We start from the raw sequence: 22,004 nt of genomic DNA on the forward strand, positions 1-22,004 counted from the left end.
TATTCCACTGACAAGATTAAGCAATTGCTGTCAATAGAATTGACAATCAACTCAATTTTGTTTTTTGACAGCTGCAGTTTGTTTTGCAATTAAGATATAGAAAGCAGAAGGAGGTAGATATGTCCTTTTTGTATTCTGTACAATAAGGGCCAGAAGGATTTCTTCCTGTTTTTTTCTTTTTTTTATTATTAAGACCATTGGCAATATCTGGGCAATGGCCATCAGTAAGCATGATCATAGCATCCCTGCATGTTTGTGTCTCCTCATGCCATGTGGCAAATCCACAGAAGCATATCACGTTATATTATTCTCAGTTTCTTAGTAAAGCAGACATTTTTCACCGTAAGGTAATTAGGAATCCCAGGTTTCTATTCTTGAAATTTTCTATAGCACTACATTGAAACAAAGCAAAACAAATGTGATCATCACATCTACATATTTTATACTACTGGATCTTTCTGTATATCCCATTGTATTTCACTGTTCTATGACTTAGACTGATAACCTAGTTGCACTAACTACAAAGTTTGGAGATTTGGGTGGCTGAAAGCCTAAGCTGTTTCTACTTTTTCCCAACAGTCTTGTTGAACTTCCAGGTTGCTCAGTTCTCACAATACACTTTGAATCTCCATATCATTGTAGTGATAGCTCAATCAACCCTCTGTATTAAGTGTTCCCAAATGTAAAAACAATTTAATTCACAAATGACAACAGCAATGACATGTAAAATGAAATAGCTGTGCCGCTTTAAAGCCCATGTCCCTGAAATCCTGCTGTCTGTACAAGGATGGATGATTAGCCCTGATTTGTATGCAGCCTGCAACTTGTCTGAACCCTTCAGGTTATGACCATGACACCACGATACTTTTGATTTTCTTCTTAATTGAAAATCACATGGTAACGATGGCCAAGTTCTGTGTAGCACAATCTCATCATCTCTCAGGGGCAATCAATGACTTCCCAGCTGTCTGCGCTAATAGAAGCTCAACTGAAGAACATTCAGAATACAATCACTGTCTTTCCCTTCACCGAGGTTTTCAGCACAATTATTAAGCAAAGCAGAGAAAAGTGATCTCTAGAAGAGATACTTTTATTTCATTTGCTTTGTTTTCCTTTTAGCTATGGCTCTTCAGACAAGTCGTTTGGTGTACCTGAGTCTTGACTAACACATGCTTTTTAACAGAATAGAATGGCATTTGCTGTGCCTGTCTTGAAGGACAGTTAGAATCAAATGACATAAGCTTCTGTGTGGAGCATCATGAAGATACAAAGGTCATACAAGGAGAGATTTTTCTATCAAGATTCTGACTTTTGCTTTTTGTTTTTTTTTTCTTCTCTCCCTAATGTCTGGAATGTAAGAGAATTACAATATAGGGAAAAACAAAAATTCCAGATGCTTCCTTTCCATCATGGTTTTCATGTTATACAAACGCAGTGTGGTCGGTTCATGTTTGCTTCTCTTACATTACTTTTTTTCCTAATTTCACATGTTGTATGTATACCTCCAAAAATCAAAGTATCTGCTGTAAATAAGAAAGAAGCCATTCATTACAAATGCTACAGATAAAATTGAAGTGGATGATTTCATTTCTTTGCACATATATTTATAGATAAATGTACATTGTTAATATTTAATTATTCTTTCTCACGTACCAAGATAATTTGTAGATTCTTGATCTGTAAAATATGACATTTTAAAGTGTAAACTCAATATCTTATTAACTAAATGTAACAATTAATTTTTGAATAAAACTAGAGTTTTTTTTTTCCAAGGTTAGACTGTTGATGAAATGGCAGGGCTGTGTCCTGCCACCCGGCTAGCTTTACACCCGAAAAAATTACACGGAAACTCTATCCATTTAAACACTGCCTGGCCCATTAATTTCAGCCTCTTATTGGCTAATTCTCACATCTTGCTTTAACCCATATTTAGTAATCTGTGTAGCACCACAAGGGGTGGCTTACCAGGAGAGATCTTAACCTGCATCCATCTTGGAGAGGAGAGATATGGTGACTGCTTATGGCGACTGCCTGAAGCGACTGCCCAACTCTGCTTTCTCTCTCCCACAATTCTGTTCTGTCTACTCCACCTACCTAATTTTTTGTCCTTTTAAAGGGCCAAGGCAGTTTCTTTATTAACCAATGAAAGTAACACATAGACAGATGACTCTCCTCCATCATTAGACCACTATCAATAAGCATATGATTGTCCTTATGTGTAAGCTATTTTGTTAGAAGTAGTGCTTTCTGTTTGATTTTATCCAAGCATTGTCTTATGGCTTATTTGTTAAAAAATGGAGTTTCTGTGGTAAATATTTTGAATATCTTTATAGATTTTGTTGTATATTTAATTTCTATTCCTTATACCCTTAAGTTTCTGTAAAGTATGAGTACAGCTGTCTTTTACCCCTCTGAAATCAAGCATCATACATAAGTTCCCATAGCACAATATAAAGCATTGCATGCCCTTTGTGGAGAAAGAATGTCTGGCAGCTTATAGTCAGACATGAACAATATATAATTGTACATGTGGCGAGCTTCCTAGAAACTCATGCTGATAAAATGCATGGGTCTGATGCTTTGTATCTAGTGATCTCTATTTTCTCTTGGTCTACTCAGAAACATAATTGTATGACTTACAAACAATTTAAAAATATTTTATACATAATATCTCAAATGTTTTCCCAATACCATATTGATTTTCATTGCCATAAGTTAGGTCTTTCATTTATTTATCCATTCATATATTCAGCAACTACTTTCTCTGTGTCAGGCATTATTTTATACATTAAAGAAATCATTCATGAAACTCAAGCTCTTTTTTTGAGGAAAAAGAAAATAAGCAAAATTAATAAGTAAAAGATGACCTATATAAAACATTTTTAACAGGTAAGTCAAAGCAGCAAGCAAAATTGCAAGGATGGGATTCCCCCAGATCTTGTAATTAGGGGAAGCCTCTAAGATGCAACCCTAACTCTTGGTCCTACACATGTTTGCTTTATTAGCTTCACTGTGTTACTTGCTCTGAGTAGGCTAACTTGATTTTTAGACTGACCAGTAAATTTAGTGGTACGATGCCTTTTCCTGGTCTTGGTCCAGTTAGTCTCACTGGAGTAGCAAGAGGTGGAGCTGAAAGTAAGGCTTAAGGGTCAGTGACCTCATTCCATCTTCAGCTTTCAGTATTTGAGGTAGTAGGAAAAGATGACATCTAAACAGGGCATCAGAAAGTGACCAAGTGCACAGTCAAAATCACAGCACTTTGTGCATTTGTTAGATTTTCTTCATGTGTTATATCCATGTGTTAAAAATCCCACATTTTAGCATTAAAAATGTTCAGACCTGTATTTAGGTATATGCCTTATATATACATAAATACATGTGATCATTTTATATAATTTGATATTTATGTAATTTGATAATCAAATATATCTTACATATACATAAACACACATATATAATTAATGTTAATAAAATAAAACCTAGAATCTTCAAGTGAAAGAAAAAGCAATATTTATCACTCATTTCTTTGATTTAATAAAGTTTTAATTTTCTAAACTTATAGTTGATTGAACATGTTCATGCATCCTCACCAGCAGCTGGGCATCTCCACCCCTTATATTTCTGGTGTAAATTACTTGAACCCTGTGTGTTTTTTCTTTTTCCTTGATTTTATTGAGTTCTACAATTTCTTCTGCTCCCCTCTCTTCCTCTCCCCTCCCCTTCAATCCTCTCCCATAGTCCCCATGCTCCCAATTTACTCAAGAGATTTTATCTTTTTCTATTTCCCATGTAGATTGGATCCATGTATGCCTCTCTTAGGGTCCTCATTATTGTCTAGGTTCTCTGGGATTGTGGTTTGTAGGCTGGTTTTCTTCACTTTATGTTTAAAAACCACTTATGAGTGAGTACATGTGATAATTGTCTTTCTGGGTCTGGTTACCTCACTCAACGTTTTCTAGCTCCATCCATTTGCCTGCAAATTTCAAGATGTCATAATTTTGAAACCAGCTTGATAAGTTCTTTGTTAAGTAGCTCCTAATGGGTTGCCCTGGCCAAGCAACCATTAACCTTCAATCTCTCAGAGGCCACAGCTGGAGTAATGAGCTTATACTTGGGACTTCTTTACAGAGTACATTGTATGTAGCTTTGTCAGATATTACTAGATCATTAATCTTGTCCTGAACTTTGCCTTTGGACCACTTCTCTTTGGCCTTCTCTCCAGACTTGTTCACTGGTACTTTATCTTTACTGGCCAACTTTCAAGCATCTTTCTTGTAGTTCTTATTCAACATGACAAAGCTCAGAAAGTAGCACCAAACACTGAATGAAGCCTTCCTAAGATGCTGGACAAAAAAAAATTTCTTAATAGAATGCTTCAGTCACATCTATTTTCTCTAAAAGATATAACTTCTCTTTTTGTAAAGATTTATTTTATGTATGACTGTTTGTCTACACAAATGTACATGTAACGTGTGTGTGTGTGTGTGTGTGTGTGTGTGTGTGTGTGTTACTGCTGATACCAGGATAAAGCATCATAGCTCCTAGAAGAAAGTTACAGATGTTTTGAGCTGCCTGCATGCTGGGAATTGAATTCGTGTCTTCCACAAGTGCTCTTTAAACTATAGCCCCTGATAATTTCTTTTATATGGGTAAATAGAATTAATACTAAGTAATTGTATTGTTAGGTTTGCTATGGCTGTGATGAACCACCATGGCCAAACTAACTTGGGTAGAAAAGTTTTTATTCAGTTTATGTTTCCACATCACAGTTCATCAAAGCAAGTCAGGAAACTCAAGCAGGACAGAAACCTAGAGCCAAGAGCTGATAAGGAAGTGATGGAAGAGTGCTACCTACTGGCTTGCTCAATCCACAATGCTGGATGTCTCAGTTGATCTTCAGTGTATGCTGGAATCCCAGAGCAGTAGCCCCAAATACTAGTGAAGGAATGGACTTGCTAGCAATGTGAGGACAAGGAGAAAAAGAGCAAAAGCTTCCTTCTTCCACATTCTTATTTAGCCTTCCAAAAGAATGAGAGGCCCAAGTTAAAAGTGTGTCTTCCTCTTCAAGATCCAAATTGTATATCTTCCCACCTCAAAAGTCCAGATTAAAAGTGAATATACCTTTTTCAAATTAAACAAAAGATCCTTTTCAGGTGTGGCCTCTATATTTGGATTTTAGTTAATTCTTGATAAGGTCAATTTGACAACCAAAAATAGTTATCATGGTCTGTCTCTCTGTCTCTCTTTCTCTCTTCACACAAAGAGGGGGTAGGAACTAGCTTATTCCATAACTTGGATAACAGAAACAGTGAGAAAATAAACAAATATCTCTTCTGAATTTTTGTTAAAGTCCTTTGACTATACATTAGCTTTATTTCTGTTTCTGTGATAAAAGCAACTTAAGAGAGAAAGTTTATTTTGGCTTACATCCAGAGGGGATATAGTCCATAACAACAGGGAAGGTATCTCAGCAGGAACATGAGAGCATCCCTTGCATTGCATCAGATGTGCAGTAACACAGAGAGAAGAGCAAGTGGGTATAAACTATAAAACCTCAAAGCCTACACCTGTAACATACTTCATCCAGTAAGGCTCTACTCCTAAAGGCTCCATAATCTTACAGATAGTACCATGAGCCTGTGAAGGGTATTTCCTAGTCAAACTCAATAGGTAATATAGATGAATCGTTGTTTTTGGGAAACCATGTTGATTTCAATAGCATCTGAACTAATTTATGTACTCAACAGCAGTGTAGAAAGATAGTTTTGTCCCCATCCTAACAAACATTTTAAAATATTTGTTTTCTTTTTTGTGCTAGCATTTATTTATTGTGAAAACCAAAGTGATTTTTTTTTCTCCAAGCCATTAAAACTATAGTGGACATGGGATTTTTATTATTTTTTTAATCAATGATCAATTTGGACTTTTTCATTATTGTTATTTATCAATGGCCATCTTTATAAACAAAATTGCCTATACTTTTGCATTCTTGTAGTATCTGTCAAGTTATACAAAATATTTGTATTCTTCATAATAGTTATCTGACAGAAGTAAGATAGACTCCCAATGTATCATCTTTCCCTGGTGGCTAAGGATGTTGAATATTTCCTTCATGTTTTCTTTGTCCATTACTTTCTTTCTTGTTCTGAGAAATTACTGTTTATTTCATAAACAAATATTTTGATTGTACTTTGTTTATGCTTATGTAGTGTTTTGCTCTTACATATTCTAGATCAATCCTTCCTTATATGTATAACTAACAAAAAATGTCTTCCATTCTATTGGCTGTCTCATCACTAATTTTTTTCTTTGTTGGGAAAAAGTTGTTGTCTTTGTGTATCTCCATCTTTCAATTCTTGGTTTATTTTCTGAACTGTTGGAGTCCTTTGAATAAAGATCTTTTAAATCTTGTATCTTCAAGTCTATTTATTATATAATTAATATGTATATACTGTCTTAATAGAAGTAAAATTTTTATTAATTAATTAATTGGCTAATTTGATAGATTCCTAACATTTATAACTGTTCCAGAAAAAATGACTAAATAAAGAATAAAAATAAAGCAAATTCATTGTGGAAAACAGTTTAGATAATGACTTTGCATTTTTCCAGATTTATGATAGTATCATTTGCATAGTTTTATGCATTAGGCTTTTAATATATGAAGGCAACCTCTGGGTTCCTCCAAAGACTACCAATATGTCTACTAAAAACTAAAGTTAACTATATTAGCCTAACTGCAATCATAAAAGAGACTTGGCAGTGATTCTGAGCTGTAAAATATGGAATGCATAGGATTTTTTGCAAGCTGGTCTCTCCAACTAGTAATAATCTAGCAAATTTGCTCAAACCTAAACAAGTTGGTTACTATTAACTGTTGCATGTGTCCATATGTGAATAAGCACTTTCTTTCTAAAACGGCACATATCATGGCCTCTACCTGATTTTACATAACAATGAAATAAACCACTCTCCTCCATGAAGTATTGTATGGGACTCTCTACCAAATAAATTCAACAAAGTACTGGATGAAAAAAGTTATGAAGTTTAGTTAGAATATAATGAAGAGCAAGGATAGTGAATAGTAAACTTTTCTATCTTTCTGGATAAAAAAGGCTTGACACCCAAAGATTAAAAAAAATCCATCTTAACCATGTTAAGCATATACTACAGGCAATATATTAAAACTACAGAAATGAATGAAGCCATAATCAGAGAGAGTAGCATGTTGTATCAGTCAGTTTGTCAGTTCCATGGAACATAATATCGAGACAAAGAGAAAAGGAGTCAAAGAAAGCAGACTACACATTTCCTCAGTGCCCAGACTGCTCCTGTGGCATAAGATCAGGATACAGATAGATCAAGTTGATACAAAGATGTGTGACTTTGTTCATGTAAAAATCTTGGTATAAGCAAGTCAGAGAAATTTTCCAAAACACACAGAAGTAGATATTTTACAAATAAATTATCTAGAGGGGTAGACAGAAAGCAAAGAAACCTAATTTCAAATTCTAGCACCCATTTACATAGAAAGCTTGTCATGTTAATACACGTGTCTAAAACACTAAGGAGCTCTGAATCTTGCAGGATACTCCTAGTCTGTGTCCCTGTTATAGAACTCTGCTTTTACTGAATCCTGTGGTACCTGGAAGAGTTCTGGACCTGAAACCTGAAAGTTTCCACTGGCTTTGAACACATGAACAGGTGCACACACCTGTGCACAGCTGTATATACATTGTAGACACATATAACACACACGTTTTCTACTGTGCACACTACCTCTTACAGTTAAACTTTCTGGCAGATAATGCATAACTAAGTCTTTATCCTTGAAAGTTTCCAATCAACTAAAGCATGGTTTATCCAAATAATTAGCTCTGTTTAAATAACTATTAAAGTGTGTGTGTGTGTGTGTGTGTGTGTGTGTGTGTGTGTTAGAGAGAGAGAGAGAGGGAGAAAGAGAGAGAGACAGAGAGAGAGAGAGAGAGAGAGAGAGAGAGAGAGAGAGAGAGAGAGAGAGAGAGAAACTAACACCATAAACCAATAAACTGAGAAAAATAAAACCTATCATGTTGAGGTAGTGTCAATATTGCAAATGGAAGTTTTAAATTTTACCCAACTTATTCAACCACTCTCCCTCCAATTGCCTTGCCTTAAATATCATCTGTTAATTCAGCCTATAATGTCTTCATTTCAGTTAATGTAACACAGGCCTTGTCACTGTACACAGTTACCAAAAATAGTTATTATGTCTTTGGGCAAAAATAGGAAAACAACATTGGCAACAAGAGCATGTGAAAGCTTAGCTCCCCTACAGAGACAGAGATTATATGTCTGGCTTCCTAAATACTAGAGGCAATATTGGATTAGAAGTGTGCCATTGAAAGACTTCCAAATGCAGCTGGGTGCAGTCCAAGGTTCATATTTCCCAAATATACCTGATTCTCAGGAGAGAGGGAAGATGGAGGTAGAAAATGCGTTATTTTTTCCTATTCATTATTGTGGGCACATCTTTTGTGACTAGATGACACATGGAAATGGAATGCTTTTTCCCAGAGTTATGATTTCACAGTCTTTTCTGACCTTGGGAAAAAAAATTTTCAGGCTCTTCAAAACTATCTGTAAAAATCTCTTACACTTAGCTTTGAAGGTTTGTTTAATTGGCTAAGTGCCCTGAGACACTACATTAAAAGCACCGGACAAGTGTAATGTTTCTTCCATTATTAAGTACAAGTTTAAAGAACAGTGAAACATTCATGTAAGATCTCTATCCAGACTGTCAGTCACCAGAACTATGTAGGTAGGGCAGAGAATACAGACAAGAAAGCAATCTACAACAAGTATGTAAAGTGGTATTCCTTTTAAATGTACGTGGAAAAGAGGTGAGGAATGTAAGGGTATACATAAAGATACTGTGATGGGACAGTCCATTCCCAATAGAAAGAGGTAATGTTTACAAATGTTTAGGTTTTAAAACAATTTTGCATTAAATTGTAGTTATGGATATAAGACATTCATTTATTTTAAGTTAGCACATGAAGTAATGAGCTTCATTATGGCATTTTCATACATTTTCCACATTCATCTCTCTTCCCCAGTGCCCTTTCTTCTTTCTGTGCCTCACTCTGTTTCTCCTCTTCTTGCTGTGTGGCCCCCTTTGGTTTCCTGTCACATGTATTTTGTTGATCTTTAATTTCTATCTGTCTCTCTTTCCTTAAGACTGCTTATCCTTTCATGTTCCCCTTTGTGTGCTTCATAATGTACACACTCCCAAAATACATATACATTTATGAAGATTCTCTGTATATGACAAGAAAATATGGCTTTTGTCTTTTTGAACCTGGAGTATACATTGCATGAAGATTTCCAGTTTTATCCATGTTTCTGCAAATGTCACTGTTTCATTATTTATGGCCATATAATATAATATAATATAATATAATATAATATAATATAATCTGTTACCACATTTCCTTTATCCATGTATCTGTTTGTTGATATCTAGGCTGGTTCCATGTATTGGGTATTGTTAACTGAAGTTAACAGAATTGTAATAAGTGTGAATGGCATTTACCAAGAATGGTACAACTGCATCACACAGTAATTCTATTTTTTTGGTTTTGGAGAAATATCCATAATGATTCTTAATAAAGATTCAAACAGCTTGAAATCACACCAACAGGGAAGAAATATCACTCTTCTCCCATATCTATACCAGAATTTGAAGTCATTTGTTACCTTGATGATATCCATTAGAGGTAGGTGAAATGATGTATCAAAGTAATTTTAGTCTTTATTTCCCAAATAAGGATATTAGTCAGAGTTCTCTAAAGAAACAAAATTGATAATATATATTACATATATTATTATATATTATAAGATATATATATGGTTTATTAGACTCCATTTACAGGACATTGTTGAGGTAGTCCAACAATGGATGTTTCAAAAAAGAAAGCCTGAGATTCTGAGAGTCGCTCAGTCCACAAGGTTAGATATCTTTACAGTCCCAGTCTGATGCTGGAGTTCTGGAAGATTCTGGGAGAAGTACTGATTTTCAGTCTATGTTGAGATACTGAAGAAGCTAGGTTTAATACATAGCCAGTAAGAGGGAGAACAAGCATACTTTAAAAAGCAAAGCTTCTTTTTTTCTCATCTTTTATGTGCCTTGCTACCAGAAAGTGTGGTCTAGGTTTAGGATATGTCTTGCTTTAAGTAATTTTAATAAGAAAATGCCTACAGGATTTACCATAAAATTGGTTTTTAACTGAAGCCAGATGACAACAAAGATTAGACATCATATTTACAATTTTATAAATATTTATTTGCCATTTGCATTTTCTCTTATGAAAAGAAATTTCTATTCCATTCATTAACAAATTTATCTATTAGAAGACAGATCAATACCTTATTCAATTACCATCAGAGTGGCTTCCTCTGGTAGCAGATCAGAGAGGGTACAAAAACCCACAGCCAGATATTATGTAGAGAATTTACATTGGAAGTCTCCATGAGATCCCTCCCTTTAGAGATCTGGGAATCTCACAGAAGAGGGAGAGGAGTGATTGCAGGAGTCAGAAGGGACGGTAGACACCAGAAGAACATAGCCCACTTAACTAGGCAAGGCTCACATGGGTTCATTGAGACAAACAAAAGGAGGACATGGGTCTGTACCAGGTCCTCTGTGTGTATGTTGTGATTGTTAGCTTGTTTTTGTAGGACACCTGACAGTGGGAGCTGTTATATTTCTAACCCTTTTGCCTGTTCTTGTGTCTCTTCTACTATTCTGTTGCTTCATCCAGCATCAGCATAAGACCTTTAGCCCTGTCTTATTATATATTTTTTTTTTGGTTTTCGAGACAGGGTTCTTGTAGCTTTGGAGCCTGTCCTGGAACTAGCTCTTGTAGACCAGGATGGTCTTGAACTCACAGAGATCCGCCTGCCTCTGCCTCCCGAGTGCTGGGATTAAAGGCGTGCGCCCATATTATATCTTGATCTGTCTTGCTAGCAACTGTCAAGCTTCTCTTGGAAGCTTGTGCTTTTCTGAAGAGGACAGAGATGGGAGAGGATCTGGGGGAAGGGAAAGAAGTTGGGAGGAGTGAGGGAGGGAAAATTGGTTGGGTTGTAATATATGAGGGAAGAATCTGTTTTCAATAAAAAAAATAAATCACTAAAAAGAAGATTCATTTCATTGGCCTTTCTCACAGATTTTTTTAAATTATGTAAAAGATCAAATAAATATTAAAAAAAAGAATGACAAGTCTTGCTGTCTTGCATATGTATGGGACAATCTTAGCAGAGAGAATAAGAAAATAGCATTGTCCTAAGTAACAGTGTGACGAGAGGAATCTAAGACTGTGCAAAAAAACTGAAAATAATTTTTTTTTGCAGTTAGCTAATCATCTTTTCCCAGTGGGCTTATGGCTCCTATTTTTTCTTACATGTAAATTGATAAGGAACATTTCTGTTCCCACCTGTGGACTATGAACATATAAATCAGTTAGTCAGGTTACTGGAATAAATCACAAAAGCTGGAGATATTAGTAGGATCTCATGCTTGCTTCATAAATTTTTAGGCAGAGAGTAAAGATGGAGGTTTACACATCAGTGAGCACCTTAGCGACTTTCCTGTTGTGATAAAATGCCCTCACAACACCAACTTAGGCAACAGTGTTATTCCATCTCATAGAATGAGGTTCCAGTCCATCATGGTGTGGAACTTACAGCAACAAGGACTTAAAATGCTAATATTGTATACAAAGTTAAGAAGCAGGTAACAATGAATGCTTGTGTCCAGCTTCCTTTATTCTTTTTATACAGTTCCAGGGCCCCATCTTAGGGAATAGCAACAACTACCTTTAAAAGGCATCTTTCTCCTCCCTCAATTAGCAGAATCAACATAATCTCTCAGAACCAAGAGACCAAATGATCCATCACATGTGTGCCTAGAGAGTTATCTCCTAATATTTAAGGACTCATAAAGGTTACAACTAACACTAAACTTCACAGTGTAAATAGATCTGCTTTTTGCTCTGTCATCCAAGAAAATCTAAAGTCAACATGGTGTAAAGACAGTGCTATATCACTCCAGTCTGCCAAATCTGAAACAATTTTATTTAAAAAATTAAGCAATATTTATTAATACCCAAAGTATAAATATTGATGAATAAATTCTAAATAAATATTTATGAATCAATTATATAAATAAGTGCATTTTTAATGTTGGTATCAAACATATTCTTTCAGAAGAATTCCAAATAACCAATGAGATACTCTGAAGTCAGTCAGCCTAACTACCAATCTTCAGCTCCTGGTTATGCAACATTCTTTACCCCAAACATAGAACAAATGGTAGGGAAAAGAGCAAGTTGGTGGGGGGAATAACCTGACAAGGTGATCAAGGTTAACATCAACAATGATGTCATATATCAGCATATGTACCACATAACTCCTAGTACCTTATAATTCCAAGCTTATCAGGAGAAAGCAGAAAGAAAACTACAAGACTGAGACATGCTACAAAATGCTTTACCAGTTCTCTCATGGTTACAAAGGTCATTCAAAAATAGGAACTGCCTTAAAAATCACCAGTGACAAGAAGAACCTAATGAAGCTGGAAGTTATGTGACTTTGCTGTTTGAAACCTTAGATGAACAGAAGAATACAAAATAAAACTAAGAATGAATAAATTATGGATTTTAGTTAAAAACCATGTATTAAGCCGGGCGGTGGTGGCGCATGCCTTTAATCCCAGCACTCGGGAGGCAGAGGCAGGCGGATCTCTGAGTTCAAGGCCAGCCTGGTCTACAAGAGCTAGCTCCAGGACAGGCTCTAAAAAAAAAAGCTGCAGAGAAACCCTGTCTCGAAAAACCAAAAAAAAAAAAAGAAAAAAGAAAAAAAAAAAAACATGTATTAGAATCGGTTTATTAGTTACAACAAATGTGTCATGACCATAAAGGCAATGTGATGTCAACTATGTGAAACTTAGTACCCCTTTCTTTCTCTGAAAATAAAACTTCTTTGCCTTACAGAAGCTTTTGGTTTTATGTGGTCCCATTTGTCAATTGTTGATCATAGTACCTGCACTATCAGTGTCCTGTCCATCAAGTCTTTTCCAGGGCCAATGAGTTCAACTCTAAGGCATACTTCCTCTTCTGTCAGGTTCAATGTATTTAGCTGTATGTTGAAGTCTTTGATCCGTTTGGAATTGAGTTTTGTGCAGGGTGATAAGCACGGATACATTTGCATTCTCCTGCATGCAGACATCTAGCTTTACCAGTTTCATTTATTGAAGATACATTTTCCAGTGTTCATATCTGGCTAATTTGTCAAAAATCAGGTATCCATAGGTATGTGGATTTATTTCTGGATCTTCCAATTGATTTCATTGATCAATATGGATGTTTTTATACCAATCCCATGCTGTTTTTATTACTGTAGCTCTATACTACAATTTGAAATCAGGGATGGTGGGACCTTCAACAGTTATCTTATTATTTACAGTTTTAGTTATTTTTTAATATGAAACTGAGAATTGTCCTTTAAATATCTGTGGAGAACTGGGCAGGAATTAATTTTGGTGTGAATTGTATTGAAACTGTAGATTGTTTTTGGTAGGATGGCCAATTTTATTATGTTAATATTTTTGATAGGTAGTAGGTGAGATCTTTCCATCTTCCAATATCTTCTTCAGTTTCTTTCTGCAAAGATTGAAGTTTTTATCATGTAGTCTTTCATTTGCTTGGATAAAATAGGCAGCTGGCAGAACAGGAAAAGATTTTTACCAACTACATATTCAATACAGGACTAATACCCAAAATATATAAAGAACTCAAGAAAAAAGATACCAAAAATTCAAATAATCCAATTTAAAATGTTGTGCAGATTTAAACAGAATTCTCAGTAACTCAAATGGCTGAAAAACATTTAAAGAAATATTCAAAATCAGAAAAATGCAAATCAAATATCCTTTGAGACTACTTCTTTCAGGATTACTGTGATCAATATGACAGGTCTTGCTGGTGAGGATGTGGAGCAAGTAGAACACTCCTCCATTTCTGGTGGGAGTAAAAACTTGCTCAGCCCATATGAAAATCAAAGTAGAAATTTTCATAAAGTTGAGGATCTGTATACCTCAAGATCTAGCTATACCATTTTTGGAAATATACCCAACGGATGCTTCATCCTACCCCAAGGAAACTTACTCAACTATGTTTAAGGCTTTTCTATTTATAATATCCCCAAACTGGAAAAAACCTAGATGTATGTCAAAAATAATAGATAAGAAAAATGTGCTACATTTACACAGTGAATTATTACTCAGCTGTTAAAAAATGACATCATAAATATACAGACAAACGATAGAACTAAAAAAAAGTCAACCTCAGTGGGCAACCCTGATATGGAAAGATAAATTTGCTTATATTTGGCTATTATTCATTTTAAAAATGGTAGACAAGCTATAATCCATAGTCTCACAAAGGTTAGGTATAAAGGAAGAGACTAGGAGAATACATGAAACGCCTTGGAAGGGGGAAACAGAACAGAATTTATGGGTTGGCTAGGGGCAGGTGTGACTGGAACAGAAAGATCATTGGGGAAGGGAAATAAGATTGAGAGAAGAATGCAGGGAGAGATAGCGAGAATTGAGGGGCATTTGAGGAGTGGTATAGAAACCTAGTGGAGTGTTAATGCCCTAAAATATATGAACATGATCCTAATTGCAGGAGGTCATGGAAGGATACAGCATATGGCAATTGACATTTCAGATGTTCATCCACCAGACTATATCTCTGATAGAGATCATCCTGTAGCAAGGCTTACAGGACCACTGACTCTAAAAACCAGTTGCCTGTATCTTTAATTTCTCTCATGCACCACTTCATTTATTCTCTAAGAACTTCATTTCTTCCCTAAGAACAGCTTTGGGTGCATTTCCACTGCTTGTTTATTTATTGCATGTAAATATTACATCTATTGGCACAAATATAGCTGTAGATAGAAATATGATTTCTGCCTAACTGCATAATTTTGATAAAAAGAAATAATACTAGGATATTTTACGTTTCTTAGATTGACATAGGATTTTGAGTCACAAAGACAGACTTTTACACAGACAGCTAGACTCAGAAAAAATTCAAAGCAGGCAGGTTGCCCCTTGGGACAAGTACAGGAGGTCATTTTTCTAGATGTTGTTTGTTGTTGATATAAGGTCAGAGCTTGAAGCAACTTTGGTCTGCATGTACTCTCCACCACTCAAGCTCCAGTTAATACTTGTTATTGTTAAGTATTGAATTCCAGCCCCATTTTCTTTCTGCGAACCCTAACCATCTGAGCTATGTGATAGGCTAAGCATTATTCACTGGCTGGTCAACACAAGCTCCCCATTCTAATAGAAACTGATCAGGCCTTCAGAATGTAACTTATAGTTGTCTAGAATTTGATTGTAAAAGGAAGAGTAGAAGAAGGGTGTAGAGAGATGTAGAAAGATATAGATCTACTCAGAGAACCTGCTGAGTAGAGCAATGAGAAAGGATGTAGAGCTATTAGGAAGCTGTGAAGAGAGATTTTTCAGAGAGATTTTTTTTCAAGATAAAGTACAGAAAAAGTTACCATCAGAATATGTCTATGTTTTTGTGATTTTCCCTCACATAGAAGACATCTAACATTTATATAGATAAGAGCTAATTCTAAGTAGTTGTCGCATTTGTGGATTTTTTTTACATACCTTGGTGTTGACTGGGGTTTGAAACCCCCTTAAGTCAGTCATACCTAATAAAGTCTCCAGAGAGATGGAGTTCCAGCTGGCATCTCTTGTCACCAAACAAAGCTTCCAGTACTAGGGACTAAGCAGCATCCAATTGAGTTGTTGGCAAAAACAGTACCATGGAAATCATCAAATGACCCAGGGTGCCTTTCTGATAAAATAGTAGGTTTCTTTCTGCAAACTGGTAGCTAGACCCCATTGCTGAAGACAACACCCACAGAACTCACTGAACATGAAGAAGTCAAACTGGTGCCAACATAGAACCTTTACTCTACTGTTCTAGTGTCTATGACATTAAAAGGTACTCTGCAGGCTACCAAAGGAGAAAAGCAAAAACCCAACCACAAAACCCTTGATTTATAAACTTTCCTGGCTTTAAAATATGTCAGGGCAATGGTGGCATAAACCTCGTGGGAGCAATCAACTGATATTTGACTTGGCTTAAAGTCTACCCCAAAATATGGAATCCATACCTGCCACTGCTTGGCTGACCAAGAACCAGAGTCTAGATAGGCCAGTGTCCTATGGTGTAGTGAGGAGCTGCGGGCGGTTTCCTACCGCCCTGCTCTCGGCCACCGGCTAGCTTAAAACCCGAAATAACAACACACAAACTGTATTCTATTAAATACTGCCTGGCCCATTATTTTCAGCCTCTTACTCACATCTTGACTAACCCATATCAAATAATGTATGTAACACCACAAAGGGTGTCTTACTGGGAAAGATTCAGCACATCTGACCTGGTGGCTGGCTTCATCGCTTCTGGCATCTCTCTGAGGAGAGGCATGGTGGTCTGCCTCACTTAGGAGAGGCGTGGCAATTCTTACTGATCCTTCTACCTCACTTCCTCTTCCTGTTCTGTCTACTCCACCCACCTAAGGGGCGGTCTATCAAATGGGCCAGGCAGTTTCTTTATTAGCCAATGAAATCAACTCAAACAGAAGACTCTCCCACATCATTTCCCCCTTTTCTGTTTAAACAATAAAAGGAAGGCTTTAACTTTAACATAGTAAAATTACATATAACAAAATAGTTATCAAGTAAGAATTATATCCATTTTATCTTTATCATAACAAAGGAAAACTTTAACTATCTATCCATTCTTCAACTCCATCAAAGACTCCAGAAGGATATAATATTACCTAAGTAAATAAGAAGTAAGCAACTTACAAAACTCTAGAAATGACAGAGACATTTCGCTGCCTGGACAGTCACCCAAAGTTCCTCTGTACCATTGGGGCATCCATCTTCAGCCTTCAGGCCCATAGTTTCCAGCAGACATTTCCATAAAGCAAGAAATTTCAAAGACAGTTCAGTCACTTTCTGCTGTGTCCTGCAGAATGTCTTGCAGACTCTTTCATGAATCAGGAATCCCGAAAGATCATCTCACTTTTAGGCAAGTTCAGCAGTCCTCTCTCTGAGGGTTCTCTATGTCCAGTTTATGCAATAGTCCAGGCAAGAGCAGTTTCTTGCCCAAATGGCTATCAAACTCAATAAGGATCCTCTTCGATGCCCATCATCTTCTTGAAGTAGATTGGTGCTGCCAGGAGCAGACATGTCTCATTGTCATGAAAAGCCCTAAGTTATTAAAGTATCTAAAATGTGATATTCTGTAGTCTTTGAAAGATATGAAGAATGCCTATGTAACTTAAATATATCTCTATATATCTAGAAAATCTAACATAACTACAAGTTTTACTATTATTGATAACTATTCATTAACAACCTATATACATTAAATTTTTAAATGAACTACACAATCACAATACCTTAATCAAGAGCAGAAATACATATACATATAACAAAATTGACCTTAAAATCTATACCAATGCAAATTATTCATATCTATATCATCTCCCCCTTTAAATGTAAAAGAACATTTATAAACAATATTTGGGAAAATGGGCGCAGTTATTTCTCTCCAAACTGCTTCCTGCTGAATGGGGACGCTGTTAATCAGATCTTTCATGGTGTAACCTGTGTGCCAGGTTCATCTCAGTCATCAGTTGAGTGAAGTAATTTTCTGAAGTTGTTCACAGCAACCTTTCAGGAGGCCATGGTCTATCATACCATATTGGGATAGAAGCAATCCATAGGGTCTCATTTTCTGTAAAAACAAAAGAAGAATCTCTTTTCCAAAGTATCATATCCTTAGATCCAAATTCTGAAGTCAAGGTATTTTCAAAATATCTATCTTGGATTAGTTCAGCAGCATTTATAAACAAATATCTTTTAGCAGCTGTTGCTTCTTCCTCAGCATTCAAACAGTTCAAAGAGAGCTCAATAGCATATAGTATCAAGATTCTCTGTGTATTTTCCATCTTTATGCAGCTTTACTTAACCTCTATTTTGTTTATTTTTACTTTTACTTTTTTGAGACAGGTTCTCTTTATATCTTTGTCCTGAAATAACTCTGTAGACCAGGCTGTCCTTGAACTCACAGAGATCCACTTGCCTCAGCCTGGGATTAAAGGTGTGTGCTACAACACCTTGAACTCACAGAGATCTTTCTGTCTCTGCCTCCCAGGCATTCGGATTAAAGGTGTCTTCTGCCACACCTTGAAGTCACAGAGGTCAATCTACCTCTGCCTCCCAAGTGCTGGGATTAAAGGTGTGTACCATCACACCCAAATTACTCTTTCTCGCTTTTTCTTTTTTACTTTTAAGAACTTTAACCTTTAGCCTACATATATTTTCAACACATTGTAAACCATTTTGATGTTTTCTTCAACACTGAATCTTTTTTTCCTGTATATCTCTGTTTTTGTGACCACATAAGTCTTTAATTTACCCACCAAAATCGGTAGAACTAAAGCCGTAATTTTGGCAGCTGGATCCAGCCCATGCCTTAGCTTGCTAGCCTCATGGAGGAGGTACCCGCAGGAGGCATGTTTAATCGCCACAACTCTATGGTATTTCAAGGTCCCTGCCAGCAAGCAAGCTGCAACAGTGTCAAACAACAGTCAGGACCGCCTGCTTGAAAGAGTCAGAGTTTGCCCTGGCAGTACAGACCAGAACGCCAGCATTTTAAAACAGCACAACTTTTTTCCTGCTACAGCTGAAAACCGAAAACACACGATCAACTTTTCATCAACACCATTTAAGTGTTTTGTGGCAGGACCTCTTAATGAGCTGCAGGGTTTTGCAGCTGAAGCTGAGTCAGGAAGCCTCTCTTAGATGAGAGCTCTTGCTCAGACCTGAGAAATTGCTGTTATCAAGAAAACATGCTTTACTCTACTCTTTCCCAAGCTTTCTCAGGCTTTCTGTGGATTCCGTTATCCACTTTGGGGGCCATTCTGTAGTGAGGAGCTGCGGGCGGTTTCCCACCGCCCTGCTCTCGGCCACCGGCTAGCTTAAAACCCGAAATAACAACACACAAACTGTATTCTATTAAATACTGCCTGGCCCATTATTTTCAGCCTCTTACTCACATCTTGACTAACCCATATCGAATAATGTATGTAACACCACAAAGGGTGTCTTACTGGGAAAGATTCAGCACATCTGACCTGGTGGCTGGCTTCATCGCATCTGGCATCTCTCTGAGGAGAGGCACGGTGGTCTGCCTCACTTAGGCACTTAGGAGAGGTGTGGCAATTCTTACTGATCCTTCTACCTCACTTCCTCTTCCTGTTCTGTCTACTCCACCCACCTAAGGGGCGGTCTATCAAATGGGCCAGGCAGTTTCTTTATTAGCCAATGAAATCAACTCAAACAGAAGACTCTCCCACATCACTATGGTAAAACCAAATACTACTATTCTAAACAAAAATAATAGCAATAAAATGACTAATGGTATTCTATTATACTTATAAATCAGTGTCTTATTCAGCCATCATTAGAGAGTCTTTCTCCTGCAGCAGATGGGAACAGAGAGACCTAAAGACAGATCTTATACAGAAAGAGAGGGAGAGAGAGGGAGGGAGAGAGGGAAGGAAGAAGAGAGAGGGAGAGAGAGAGAGAGAGAGAGAGAGAGAGAGAGAGAGAGAGAGAGAGAGAGAGAGAAAGGAGGGACCTTAGAACATACAGCTTTAAAATTAAATTTGATGTCTCCATCAAATCCTCCCCTCAGAGCTCAGGGAATCCAGTGTAAGAGGAAGCAGAAGGAACAGAAAGAAAGAGGAGATAGAAGACACCAAGAGAGCTGTCTGAAACAACTGAGCAAGCTCATATAACTCCAAGAGACTGAAACAGCAAGGATAAGACCAACAAAGACTGCAGGTCATCTGCATATATTATTGTTTTAAGATTAATCTTTTTACAGGACTTCAAAATGTGTGAATGAGTGGATCTCTGATTCTTGTGTCTTGTCTTGGGGCTCCTTTCCTTCTATTGATTTGCCTTGTCTGACTTCAATATGATGGTTTTTATTTTATTTGATTGTATTTTTTCATTATATTATTTTTATTAGATATTGTATTTCATTATTATTACATTTTATATTATAATAATATTGTTTCTTGGATGTCTGTTCTGTTCTAATAAGAAACAGAAAGGCAGTAGATCCACATTGGAGGAGAGGTAGGGAAGAACTGGGAGGAATAGAGAGAGGGGAAATTGTAAACAGGATATATTGTATAAGCATAGAATCTATTTTAAATAAGTGGGAAAATATAATCATAAAAATAAAATATTCTTAATTATTTTTTAATAAAAATAAACGGAAGTTGTTAGTGAGGGTTGAAAATGCCTAGATGAGTATATGCTAGGTTCTCTGCATACATGGTATGATTGCTTAGCTTTGGGGTTTGTGGGGGATTCTTAACAGTGGGTGGGTGTAGGGTATCTCTGAATCATTTGCCTACTTGTAGGACCCTTTTCCTCATACTATATTGCCTCATCCAACCTTGATATGAGGGTTTGTGACACATCTTAATGTGACATGTTTGGCTGGTATCACTGGATGGCCTGTTCTTTTCTGGAGGCAAAGAGAAAGGAATGGATCATGGGGAGAGGGGATGTGGTGGTAAATAGGGAGAAGAGAAGGAAGGAAGACTCCAGACTGGAAGTGTTATATTAAAAAAAAAAAAAAGAAAAAGAAAAAATCTAATTGCAGTGACCAAAATGTCTGAGAACTGAAATGTAAACTTAAAGAGAAAGGATAGGTAGAAAGTGGTGTCTGTATTCTGCCTTTGAACAAAACTTACTCCTGTCGTGACTTTACTTGGCAGTCTTTCATTTCCACCATTGCTAAAGTGTGACATCAAAATCAGCATCCCAGTTTCATCTTCTTCTCCATGATATACAGCAATGGAACTCATCAAGATATATACTTCACTCTTCATTTCATAATTTTTTCCTCAGCAATTCTGAGGTGACTCTTGGGTCTCCTTAACTTCATGTTGTTTGTCAACTCATGTTTGGTCCTTCCAACGTATTTGTAGAGTATGAAAAATAGTAAGTGTTCCAGGGCTTAAGTTGTTGTAATGTGTGACCATTTTTTTAATAGAAAAATGTTTGAAAATGATTCATTACATAAGCCAATTTTCTCCATAGGGTTTGGTTGCTTAGAGATGATGTGTGGCCTTCCAGTTTCCACCAGCTGTCGTCGGGACCAGAGGAGGAAAGTGCTCTGAAACTTCCTTCACAGAGAGTGATGAGGCTTTATTCAAAATCTGCTAAGGAATAGAAGCAGATGGAAATCGTTTCTGACTATTTGTGGACTATTTGTAGGAGAGTTTTCCAAAGAACTCTGCAATCCAACCTAAAAAACTTTTCTCTGACCTATGTCTCATTATCTGATAATTCCAAATACCCTTTGCTTTGGCTTTCCTGTTTTAATTACTCACATGTGAAATGTACTCTTATCATGGTCAATTTTTAAGCAGTAAGTCTGAGTTTCTTCCTACCTTGCAACCCATATGCTCCAAACATATTGCATTACTAACAATTTGCATTAATATGATACTCATGTTCATTCAAATAATAATAATCATATATCGGCTATTTCAAGGACATATAAGACACCAAAAAATGAATTTAAAGGGCCATAACTACCTTGAAAGTAAATTTATCATTTATAGGGAGAATCAGATAATATGACAAGAAATGTGTGCTGGTTAGCGTCATCAATGCTGAAAGAGAGATGATAAAAATGATATTCACTCATTTCTATATTCATCCAAAAGTGGTCAAAGCATCATGATGGCCCACTGGAACACAGCAATGAACAAAACAATACTAATTGGTTCATACCTTATTGCTCTTACAACCAGGAAAAGATGATGAAGGGTGGAGT

This window comes from Arvicola amphibius, chromosome 2, assembly GCF_903992535.2.
Source record: "Arvicola amphibius chromosome 2, mArvAmp1.2, whole genome shotgun sequence".
Classification (NCBI taxonomy): Eukaryota; Metazoa; Chordata; class Mammalia; order Rodentia; family Cricetidae; genus Arvicola; species Arvicola amphibius.